Source organism: Oncorhynchus tshawytscha, linkage group LG34 (assembly GCF_018296145.1).
Source record: "Oncorhynchus tshawytscha isolate Ot180627B linkage group LG34, Otsh_v2.0, whole genome shotgun sequence".
Classification (NCBI taxonomy): Eukaryota; Metazoa; Chordata; class Actinopteri; order Salmoniformes; family Salmonidae; genus Oncorhynchus; species Oncorhynchus tshawytscha.
In genome coordinates, this window is record NC_056462.1 from 11,470,734 (window position 1) to 11,481,751 (window position 11,018).

The window sequence follows — 11,018 nt, forward strand, 5'->3', positions numbered from 1 at the left end:
GGCATACATAAGAGAAGCTAGGCTTCAAAGCATCAGGTCTCCACAAGACCACTGTAATATCAGCCGTGCTGAAAGGGAAATCGCCATTTTCAATGACTGAATGTCAGAGGAATTTCTTGGGCCTATTTTTAAATACGATATTATCGTCAATTCGTCTAGCCTACCTGAACACATTCAAATCAATAGCGCCATATATCAAAGAACGTGCAGAGCGTCTGGTGTCTGAAACTAAGACATTACATTCAAATTACAGAGAGAATAATCACTACATTACCTTCAAGCTGAGCTCTTGCCCAAAGTGTTTTTTAATCAGTCACTCACAGATAGCTTTTTCATATACAGTATTGCCATGACTGTAGGCTACTCATATTCAGTACAGTACTCCTGTGACTGTAGGCTACTCATATTCAGTACAGTACTCCTGTGACTGTAGGCTACTCATATTCAGTACAGTACTCCTGTGACTGTAGGCTACTCATATTCAGTACAGTACTCCTGTGACTGTAGGCTACTCATATTCAGTACAGTACTCCTGTGACTGTAGGCTACTCATATTCAGTACAGTACTCCTGTGACTGTAGGCTACTCATATTCAGTACAGTACTCCTGTGACTGTAGGCTACTCATATTCAGTACAGTACTCCTGTGACTGTAGGCTACTCATATTCAGTACAGTACTCCTGTGACTGTAGGCTACTCATATTCAGTACAGTACTCCTGTGACTGTAGGCTACTCATATTCAGTACAGTACTCCTGTGACTGTAGGCTACTCATATTCAGTACAGTACTCCTGTGACTGTAGGCTACTCATATTCAGTACAGTGCTCCTGTGACTGTAGGCTACTCATATTCAGTACAGTGCTCCTGTGACTGTAGGCTACTCATATTCAGTACAGTGCTCCTGTGACTGTAGGCTACTCATATTCAGTACAGTGCTCCTGTGACTGTAGGCTACTCATATTCAGTACAGTACTCCTGTGACTGTAGGCTACTCATATTCAGTACAGTACTCCTGTGACTGTAGGCTACTCATATTCAGTACAGTACTCCTGTGACTGTAGGCTACTCATATTCAGTACAGTGCTCCTGTGACTGTAGGCTACTCATATTCAGTACAGTGCTCCTGTGACTGTAGGCTACTCATATTCAGTACAGTACTCCTGTGACTGTAGGCTACTCATATTCAGTACAGTACTCCTGTGACTGTAGGCTACTCATATTCAGTACAGTACTCCTGTGACTGTAGGCTACTCATATTCAGTACAGTGCTCCTGTGACTGTAGGCTACTCATATTCAGTACAGTACACAAGTCGCTCAGCAGGGTTCCTCTGTGAGCGAGCAGCGCCCACATTTTAAACAGGTACGGCAGAATAGGGGCTAGGTCACATGGTGTTGAGCTGACCTACCCTACGCGCCTGACGGAATATTGGGCAGGAGGAAGACCAGCAGCCAATCAGAAATGGTTACGGAGGGAGCATGGTAAGCCAATGGAGCAGGGTGGTGTGAGGAAAGCACACTTTGCATACTGTACTATGAGGAAACATCAGTCAGGAAAATACAGGAGTCAGTCATTAAGAGGTCTGTAAACACATGTTCCATTTCAAACAGTAACGCAATCCATACTAGTTCTTTAGAACACAGACAAAGACGACAAAGAAACATCACCTCAAACATAACACAAAAAAACGAAGAAAATTCTTTACATTTTTCAATTATTATTATTATTATTATTATTATTTATCTTACTGTACATCTCAGACACCTGGGCGAGATACACCACTAGACCTTTCAGTAAAGGATGTACATGTCATACATCTTTAACCATTGGGATTTATATATGCAACAGCTGGGGAATGGTACATGTTCTGCTTGATGCTGGAGGGTCAATTAATAATGGTGGAACTCGTGCTATCTCACGGATGATACTCATGAACGCACACACAACCAGGAGACCTCTGAGGCAACAGAGCAGCGGAGGGACACAAACACACACACACACACAGTGGAGCGACACACACACACAGAGAGTGGAGCGACACACACACACAGAGTGGAGCGACACACAGAATGGAGCGACACAGACACACACACACACACAGTGGAGCGACACACACACACACAGAGTGGAGCGACACACACACGCAGTGGAGCGACACACACACGCAGTGGAGCGACACACACACAGTGGAGCGACACACACACACAGAGAGTGGAGCGACACACACACACAGAGTGGAGCGACACACACAGAATGGAGCGACAGACACACACACACACAGTGGAGCGACACACACACACACAGAGTGGAGCGACACACACACGCAGTGGAGCGACACACACACGCAGTGGAGCGACACACACACAGTGGAGCGACACACACACACAGAGAGTGGAGCGACACACACACACAGAGTGGAGCGACACACACAGAATGGAGCGACAGACACACACACACACAGTGGAGCGACACACACACACACAGAGTGGAGCGACACACACGCAGTGGAGCGACACACACGCAGTGGAGCGACACACACACAGTGGAGCGACACACACACACAGTGTGTACATTTCAATTATTTTGCTCAGCGTGTGCATGGATTAAATGAGCCTGGAGGTGAGGTGTGGCGTGTGGGGAGGAAGGTTCAGGACAAATGATCCAGGAGTTGGACTCTGGGCAGCCCCATCCTGCCCCACTGCCCTCACTGGCGTTCAGACACACTCACACACACACCTCATTACATCCCCATCACAGCAAGTAACTGGCATAGACCGCTCACTGCCGAGGGTCAATGTCTCAACTCCAGTTGAGTGTTCCTCTAATGTGTGTCAATATGGCCATTGGCTGTAGGTACATGGATGGTCCACTGACATAATATGTCAATAAGTAGTGTCTTAAGAGCTGTATCGCATGTCGAATACTCTGTTACAGGTTTTTCATCGATTCTGTTTGTACTGAAAACGTGATTTATGAAATTGGGTTTTTAAATATTTTTAAGCAGGTAACAATAAGAACTGACAATAGCATTTTGCAACACTTTAATGGCACAAAAGTAAGCACCAAAGCAGGCATTCTGCAAGGGAGAACCAGGATGTTGTGTTCCAAACACCATCAAATTCAGGGACAGAGTGAGCGGGATTGAGCATTGTCGAGCCAATGGAAAGAGTACATATTTTATTTTTTGTTGTCGCACCAAACACACTGACAACTCCAGATCTCTATTCATTGTTGGTTCACAGACCACATTTTCATTTCACATCAAACCATATGGTTCCATCTAACACAAGAGTTTCGGCAAACTTCTGGAAGAAACGTATGCTTGAACCATATTTTACACATACAATTTGTTGTCAAACTATCGTTGTCCAACCAACCACATAAATCCACAGTGAAACAACCAGTTTATAGTGAGCCTACATGTACAGAGATCCCCAAAAATGATCCTACATTTTGAGATATTGTGAAACAACGTGTGTTTACAGTGAGCCTACATGTACCAGAGATCCCCAAAAATGATCCTACATTTTGAGATATTGTGAAACAACGTGTGTTTACAGTGAGCCTACATGTACAGAGATGGCAACAACAACAAAGAAATCCATCATCATTTTAGACGCTGACATAATGCCGTCAAAGCCTAGTGCCTGGAAAGGGAGGAGTCCATAAATATTTTAGTGAGGTTCATAGGGAAAGACAATTGGCTGATGTTAAGAAGAAAATAAATCTGGTGGTTGGAGATGGACAGGTGTGTGTTGTGTGTGTGTGTGTGTGTGTGTGTGTGTTTGTATTTGTGTGTGTGTGTTTGCATTTGTGTGTGTGTGTGTGTGTGTGTTTCGTATTTGTGTGTGTTTGTATTTGTGTGTGTGTGTGTGTGTGTTCGAATTTGTGTGTGTGTGTGTGTTTTGTATTTGTGTGTGTGTTCATATTTGTGTGTGTGTGCGTTAATCCCTTTGAAGTACTCCATACCTTCACCTTCTATAAAGATAAGTGGAGAGAGAGAGACATGTTTTTAAAAAGGGAAAATAAAATAGAAAACATACAAAGGGTCTGGGTGTGTGTGTGTGTGTGTGTGTGTGTGTGTGTGTGTGTGTGTGTGTGTGTGTGTGTGTGTGTGTGTGTGTGTGTGTGTGTGTGTGTGTGCTTGTGCATCATTACAGAGACACACAGAGGGGTTTCCATTCTAATAATACATTGACTCTCTGTAGTGCTGTTCATTGCATCAGCAGCCATCGCCATCGGACTGGCAACAGAGCAATACATAAATGTGTTTTAGCAGGTGTATTGAGGAGAGTGTGTGTGTGTGTGTGTGTGGGGGGGGGGGTTCACTGGGCCAGAATAACATCCCCACACACAGCTGCCTTTCATTAAGGTTCTCATGCTGCTATCATAACAAATCGCCTCCCTCGAAGAGTGGGAGGGAGGGAGGGAGGGAGGGAGGGAGGGAGGGAGGGAGGGAGGGAGGGAGGGAGGGAGGGAGGGAGGGAGGGAGGGAGGGAGGGAGGGCCAGGATGTGTCAGGGGAGTTTTGTGTGTGTATTAAATAAATGGGGGGCTTCACTAAATCACAAACATTCACCTTTCCCCTCTCCAATCTCTCCCTGTGATATGTTGTGATTGACAAAGTCCCAGACAGACAGAGGAGCTGTCCCCCATTTCTCTTTCCTTGTCCCACCACGCCACCACTTCACAAGTGCACTCAACTCAGTGAGCTGGGAGCTGCTCGGGAGCTTGGCTGGGTCTGGTGTGCACTGTGCACTGCTTGCCCGTGGCAGAAGGGAGCCTCTCCTCTACCCCCATCTCCTCCTCCCTCCCTCCCTCCCTCCCTCTCTCCTAACCCCCGACCCTCCCCCGTTTCAGCATGGCTGGGCTGCAATGAGCCCTGCTCCAATGAAACACGCTATTCCAGGCAGAGTGTGGCGCTCGGTGCCGCCGCTCCTCTCCTCTGCTGCACTGCTCACACACCACACTTAACAAGCTGCTGGTGAATCAGCCTTGTGCATGCCCTTGGTGGCTATTCCCTTACTCCCTTCTCTTCTATACATCTGGCGCTCTACCTTGGCCTCGCTTCCGTTTTCATGGTTGCTATACCATTCCCACAGTCTGTCTAAGGAGAGCAGGCATTCTCTTCTACAGGCCTCGACGTATCTCTCTTGCCCTATCGTTTGGCAAGCCTCTGAGGTGAAGTACCGGGTCTTTTGTTCAAACGGCATTGATCTGATAGTATTAATGAAGCAAAGGCACATTTGACAGAATTAACACTTCAATATGTCACTGAAAAATGAATTAGAGGCTATATTTACACAGAATAAACCATCTGGTGCACACAGGGAAGTAACGGCGACTCCTGAATAAGAACACACACTGTTGATGCGATCAGAATGACAAGTGGCAACCGTCTTTCAACCGGTCACACCTGGGCATGGATTTAGAGTGAGGATCACGACGGCCAAACGGGACTTTATTAACATCATTATAGTAACAAATGATGCCTTCTCTCCTTCCAAAGTACCCCGCACAATCGCCACCAAAGGCCCTGTCATGAGGTTTTTAAAAAATCACTGGCTACGTATGAGTAACAAATGAAACCTCAGATCTCCAAAGTGATCCCATCAATCAACCGAGAGTTAATGTGAACTAATAAAATCTGATTTTTTTGGACATGGGAGATCGACGTCCCCTAGTGCACCAAACTACGTCAGAAATTGATTACGACTGCACTTCAAATGAATTCGACCCGCCCACCCCACTCCACCCCGCAACCACTCCACTCCACCTCACCCCACTCCACCCCACCTCACCCCGCTCCACTCCACCTCACAGCTCTCCACCCCACCTCACCTCAGCCCGCTCCCCCAACTCACAGCTCTCCACCCCACCTCACCCCACCCCACCCCTCTACCCCACCCCTCTACCCCACCCCTCTACCCCACCCCTCTACCCCACCCCACCACCCTCCACCCACCCGGGAACCATTTGTTTCGCAGCAATAGAAACATTCTTCTGAATAATGCCTACCAGGGGTGGTTTCATAAAGAAAATACCTTCTGCAAAGAAGGTGTGTCAAATACATCATGATCCGATCCTCAAATCTAGACATAAATAATATATATAAAAATAATAATTATTAAAATAAATTAAAATAATAATTATTTTTCATTTCTAACTAACTAACTTTTGCTTATTACCTTCAAAATATTGGTCTTAAAGGTTATTGTTTAGGGCAGAATTTAAATACAGTAATTCCCTCACTAAAAGGCAATTAAATATCTTTCATTATGGTTCTTGATTACCTAGCCTAATCATACAGTTCCCCTTTGCAACAACTTCAGTTATATAACTGAAGGGTCACAGGATCAAATGACATCCAGCAGGCATCTAGAGGACGCATAGCAGTACTGTATGTGGATGCCAGTGCCATACGTTATGTAGGCTGGGTGTAGACTACACTAAACCGATGCGTTTACACTGTACGACAACCCAGTTGTCTGCCCAACAACAGCCCTGTGCCTGCTCAGAAGACCGGCAGGCTCCCTGTGCCTGCTCAGAAGACCGGCTGGCTACAAACCAAAGCATTGGCACACAAAAATTAGGTTAGGTTATCAAAAATAATATAAAACTTCCTCGCACAATGAAAGTGAGCACAATTATTTGAAAAATAAAGTAAAAATACCACAAAAGATGTACAATACCTGAGTGAAAATGAGAGACAGCTTGAACAGAACAGAACAAATATCTGGCCTCTTTTTCTCTCCGAGAAACACACAAGACTGAACTATAATAGTTTAACTGTGTATCAAATCCCTCTATGCAGTGTCACATTATAGCCTGGTTCAGTCCCTGTTTAAACAAAAGCCTATTTAGGAGGATCCAGGAATCTTTCGTCGGCCTCTATCTTCAGTCTCATTTTTCAGCCGCAATTGCAGAACATGAAGATACCTCGGCTCTTTTTTACCTACACTGGCTGTCTGCACCATGTCCAGGCTGTTTATAGGGCCCTGGTCTGAACCTACTGGAGTCAACCACCATAAATTGTTTATTTATTCATTTTTTAAATTTAAAAAAAGAGATAAGAGTGCAATCTTATTTTACAATGTTAAAAAATAATAATTGAATTAAAACAAATGTTGTATGGACAATACTCGTGTGTGTGTGTCCCTATTTCTACTGACTAACGGCGGTGTGCTGATTCTGAGAACAAGATGCAATATAACCTTATGCACCTTGTCAATGAAATAATCTACAACTGTAAAGTGGTAGTGCTGACCTTTAAGAAAAACTGAAAACAGTCTCTATGTACTGAAATAACTACAACATGTTTCATAGCATTACACTTTTAAACGGGTGTTTCTGATGTTCAATAACGTATCTATTGACTGTCTAATAAATCATTGTTACAGGCCTGCTGTTTCTTTAACCAATATTCCCCTGCAACAATGTTTCACCTCACATCTTAAAATAGCCTAACCTGGGGGTTACATTAAAATGTATGTGAATTACGGAACATTTTAATTCTGCTGTAGGCTAAAGGGACCTCCAGGCTCAGTGCCTCCGGGGAAAAAGGGCAAAGGGTAAAGAAGTGAGCCAAATCACAGACTACACACTCTGCACCATATCTATCTCAGGGACAACGAAATGATTCATAGTCATTTTTAACATTCATTTGACCTGGATGCTTTTCAAATATTTTGGTATACGGGTAGCGTATTCTGTTATATCGCATTGTTGGCATCCCCGTCGGATAAAGACTATGGTCTATATTCAATCCGTAACGCTGAAGAGCCGCTTTATAGCGCAATTGACAATGAAAGGCAAAGTTCCAGCGGTCGCAGAGACTGCATTCACGGTAAACGCTGCATTTGTTAGCTCAATGTAAATGACTTTTGTATTTATATCCGCAATCTGTAACGCTTCAGCGATACATATTGAATAGAGCCCTAAGACTACTTATACGGAGATAAATCTGTCAGGCTCGTCCCTTATAATAAACCAACACACGTTATGGATAACCAACACCGTATGCCCAGAATTGATGACAAACTGAAAGCTTTACAGTGTACTGTTATGTGTTTAGAAAGGTCCCATATAAACCGTAATGATACCGTGTATTAATAACACAGCGGAGCAACATATAGTGTATTTGTCGACTTCGTAGAGAAGGAAGACAACGATGTATTCTTTTTTCCATTTTATGCATTTGTCTGATAATCGACCTGTGCGCTTGTCGCACCTGATACAAACTAACACCGCCAGGAAAGTTAACGGAGTAAATACATCTACATGAGCAACAACAATGGCACTCGTAAATGTCAGCAATGTCTCCCAAGTTTACGAAATAGCAACAATGTCAGAGAGCTAAATATATATATTTTTTAAATAACTGACATATATTTGTGTGGATGGATTAAATACAACGTAAAATTACTGTAGGCCTTCAGCTGTACGCAATCAAAAGGCAATTTCTATATATTTTTTGTGCTTATTTTAAGCACGTGTGCAGATGCCAGGTGAACTATTTTAATGTGTCCAACAATGCGTAATCGAATAAAATGCACATATGCCAGTTTATCCTGATCAAGGTAGTTCAGAAGTTTCACAATACACAACAGACATATACGCTACGAACGGTACCTCAAAATATTAAATGGGATTTTTCGATGGCAGCTTTCATGTCAGGCGCTTGTAAAACACGAACGGCGGGTAATTTATCAACAACTCTCACAGGAAGCAAACACTAGCCAAACCAATACCCGGCTAATAAATGTGTTTATCATTTTGGACAATATTAAAATAAATAAATGACAACATGACAGTACAGTTTAGGGCCCTACCTGGTGTGGATTTGTCCGATTAGAATCCCATTGTTGTTCAGTACCGGTGTGTCAAAACTTCACCAAACGATGCTCCAACTTCTAAGGAATGCGTCGCTGTTTTCTGAATGGAATAGTCGGTGGTAAAACAAAGGTTCTGGCAAACACAACTCTCACTCCAGCTATTTCAAAACGATAGGATAGTCCCGTAGCTCAATGGAAATATAAAACATACCAATGTCGCCGACGGGGCTGTTGACAGATATTCACTGCCCGGGAACAACAGTGAAGACTGTCTGATCACTCAACAGAAGAGGACAGCGCAGTGCAAGAAGCAAAGGATTCGAGCATGACACCGTCCAGCAGTGACAACCACACATGTGTAACTACTGAGGACCCTACCAACCACGACACAAAACAGGGGGAGATCGAGTTACAATTGTAGTAGCCTATTTGCGCCGAGAGAACCACTGCCTCCGTAAACGTCAGTCTCCTTGACGTGACGAAACGACCGAATGAAAGGCACTTTCTCACACTCTTCCGACCGCCAACGGTACAAGCAAGGTGGCTATTTTGTATTTTCATAAGAACGGAGAGGTCTCCGGGTCTACATAGATATTGTTGTCCTGCGCGCGATGGAGGGTCTCCCCCTTCTCGCAATCAGTCGATGTAAAGACCCAGTGTTCCCCCTGCTGCGTCCAATCAGTATGTATATCTAGCACTATGTGGGTAATAATTTAAGGGTCACCCATGAGTTGCGTCGCGATGTGATAAATGACTCCGCGACGGATATCGAAGCAGATGAAGATGTCTGCGTTGGTACTGATTAGGCTGCACACTCAGATAATGGATTTAGGGCTTCGATTTGGAGAGGATGGTGTATAAGGCGCAGGGTTATTTGTTTAGTACAGAGCAGCTTGCAGCCGACATCAGTTGTTATGACATGTTAATAAATACATCGTTATGTTGTTTTATTTGACGGTCACATATTTGTATAAGTAGGTTGTCATAATTAGGCCTGCTTAGAGATGACACGGTACTGTACCATTTGCTGCCAGGTACAGTAATAACCAATTGTGTACTTTTTCTAGCAATATTACAAGATGAAACTGAGGACAAACAGAGCATTATATTTGAACATATATTGCAGCCAGCCACCCCACTAGAAAGTAAAAATAATGACTAGAATCAGACTGTTTTTCTATTCCTGCCAACATGCAGATGCAGCCCATGGTTGCACATGTTCTTCTGCTTTGACTTTGATACCAATGTTAATAGTCAAATGTCATGAGGTCATGTCTGGCGTGTCTTTCAGTTGACTGAAACTGAAAATATGCACATATTTTACAGCCTTCGACATACACTGAGTGGACAGAACATTAGGAACACCTGCTCTTTCCATGACACAGACTGACCAGGTGAATCCAGGTGAAATCTATGATCCCTTATTGATGTCTCTTGTTAAATCCACTTCAGTCAGTGTAGATGAAGGGGAGGAGACCTGTTAAAATAAGGATGTTTAAGCCTTGAGATGTGGATTGTGTGTATTCTGCCATTCAGAGGGTGAATGGGCAACACAAAGGATTGAAGTGCCTTTGAATGGGGTATATGGTCGTAGGTGCCGAGCGCCCGGTTTGAGTGTGTCAAGAACTGCAACGTTTCTGGATTTTACACACGCAACAGTTTCTGTGTGTATCAAGAATGGTCCACCACCCAAAGGACATCCAGCCAAATGACACAACTGTGGGAAGCATTGGAGTCAACATGGGCCAGCATCCCTGTGGAATGCTTTCGACACCTTGTAGAGTCAATGCCCCGATGGAGTGAGGCTGTTCTGAGGGCAAAAGGGAGGGGGCTGCAACTTAATATTAGGAAGGTGTTCTTAATGTTTTGTCCACTCAGTGTATAAGCCTGCAAATATTTAATAGAGACCAATATTTCTTGCAACTAACCAAACCAAACACACATCTTAAGATGAACAAATATGTCATGGTCTAATCAGCATAGTGCTTTAACACTCTCTCCACAATATAATGACCTGGGAAAAAGCAAAATATCAGATAGACCGTCAACCTGCTCGACCTGTAATATAACTTCTGCCTCAACTAACTTTTTAACTGTAAATATCAGTCAGACAAGCTCAGGGGCAGAGTCATCATTTTAATAAGGGTCAAGTTAGAGTTGAAACAGTTATGTTGCAACTGCCGTT

General features: G+C 43.8%; 1 protein-coding gene across 1 annotated transcript in view; it reads right to left on the minus strand.

Moving 5' to 3' along the window:
• The window catches only part of LOC112231645 (teneurin-3-like), a 408,088-nt gene extending 398,626 nt beyond the window's left edge, over positions 1 to 9,462 (minus strand). The window contains 1 exon segment of the mRNA XM_042311766.1: positions 8,831 to 9,462. The gene's annotated coding sequence lies outside the window, so the exon portion shown is untranslated.
• Between the last annotated feature and the right edge of the window lie 1,556 nt (positions 9,463 to 11,018).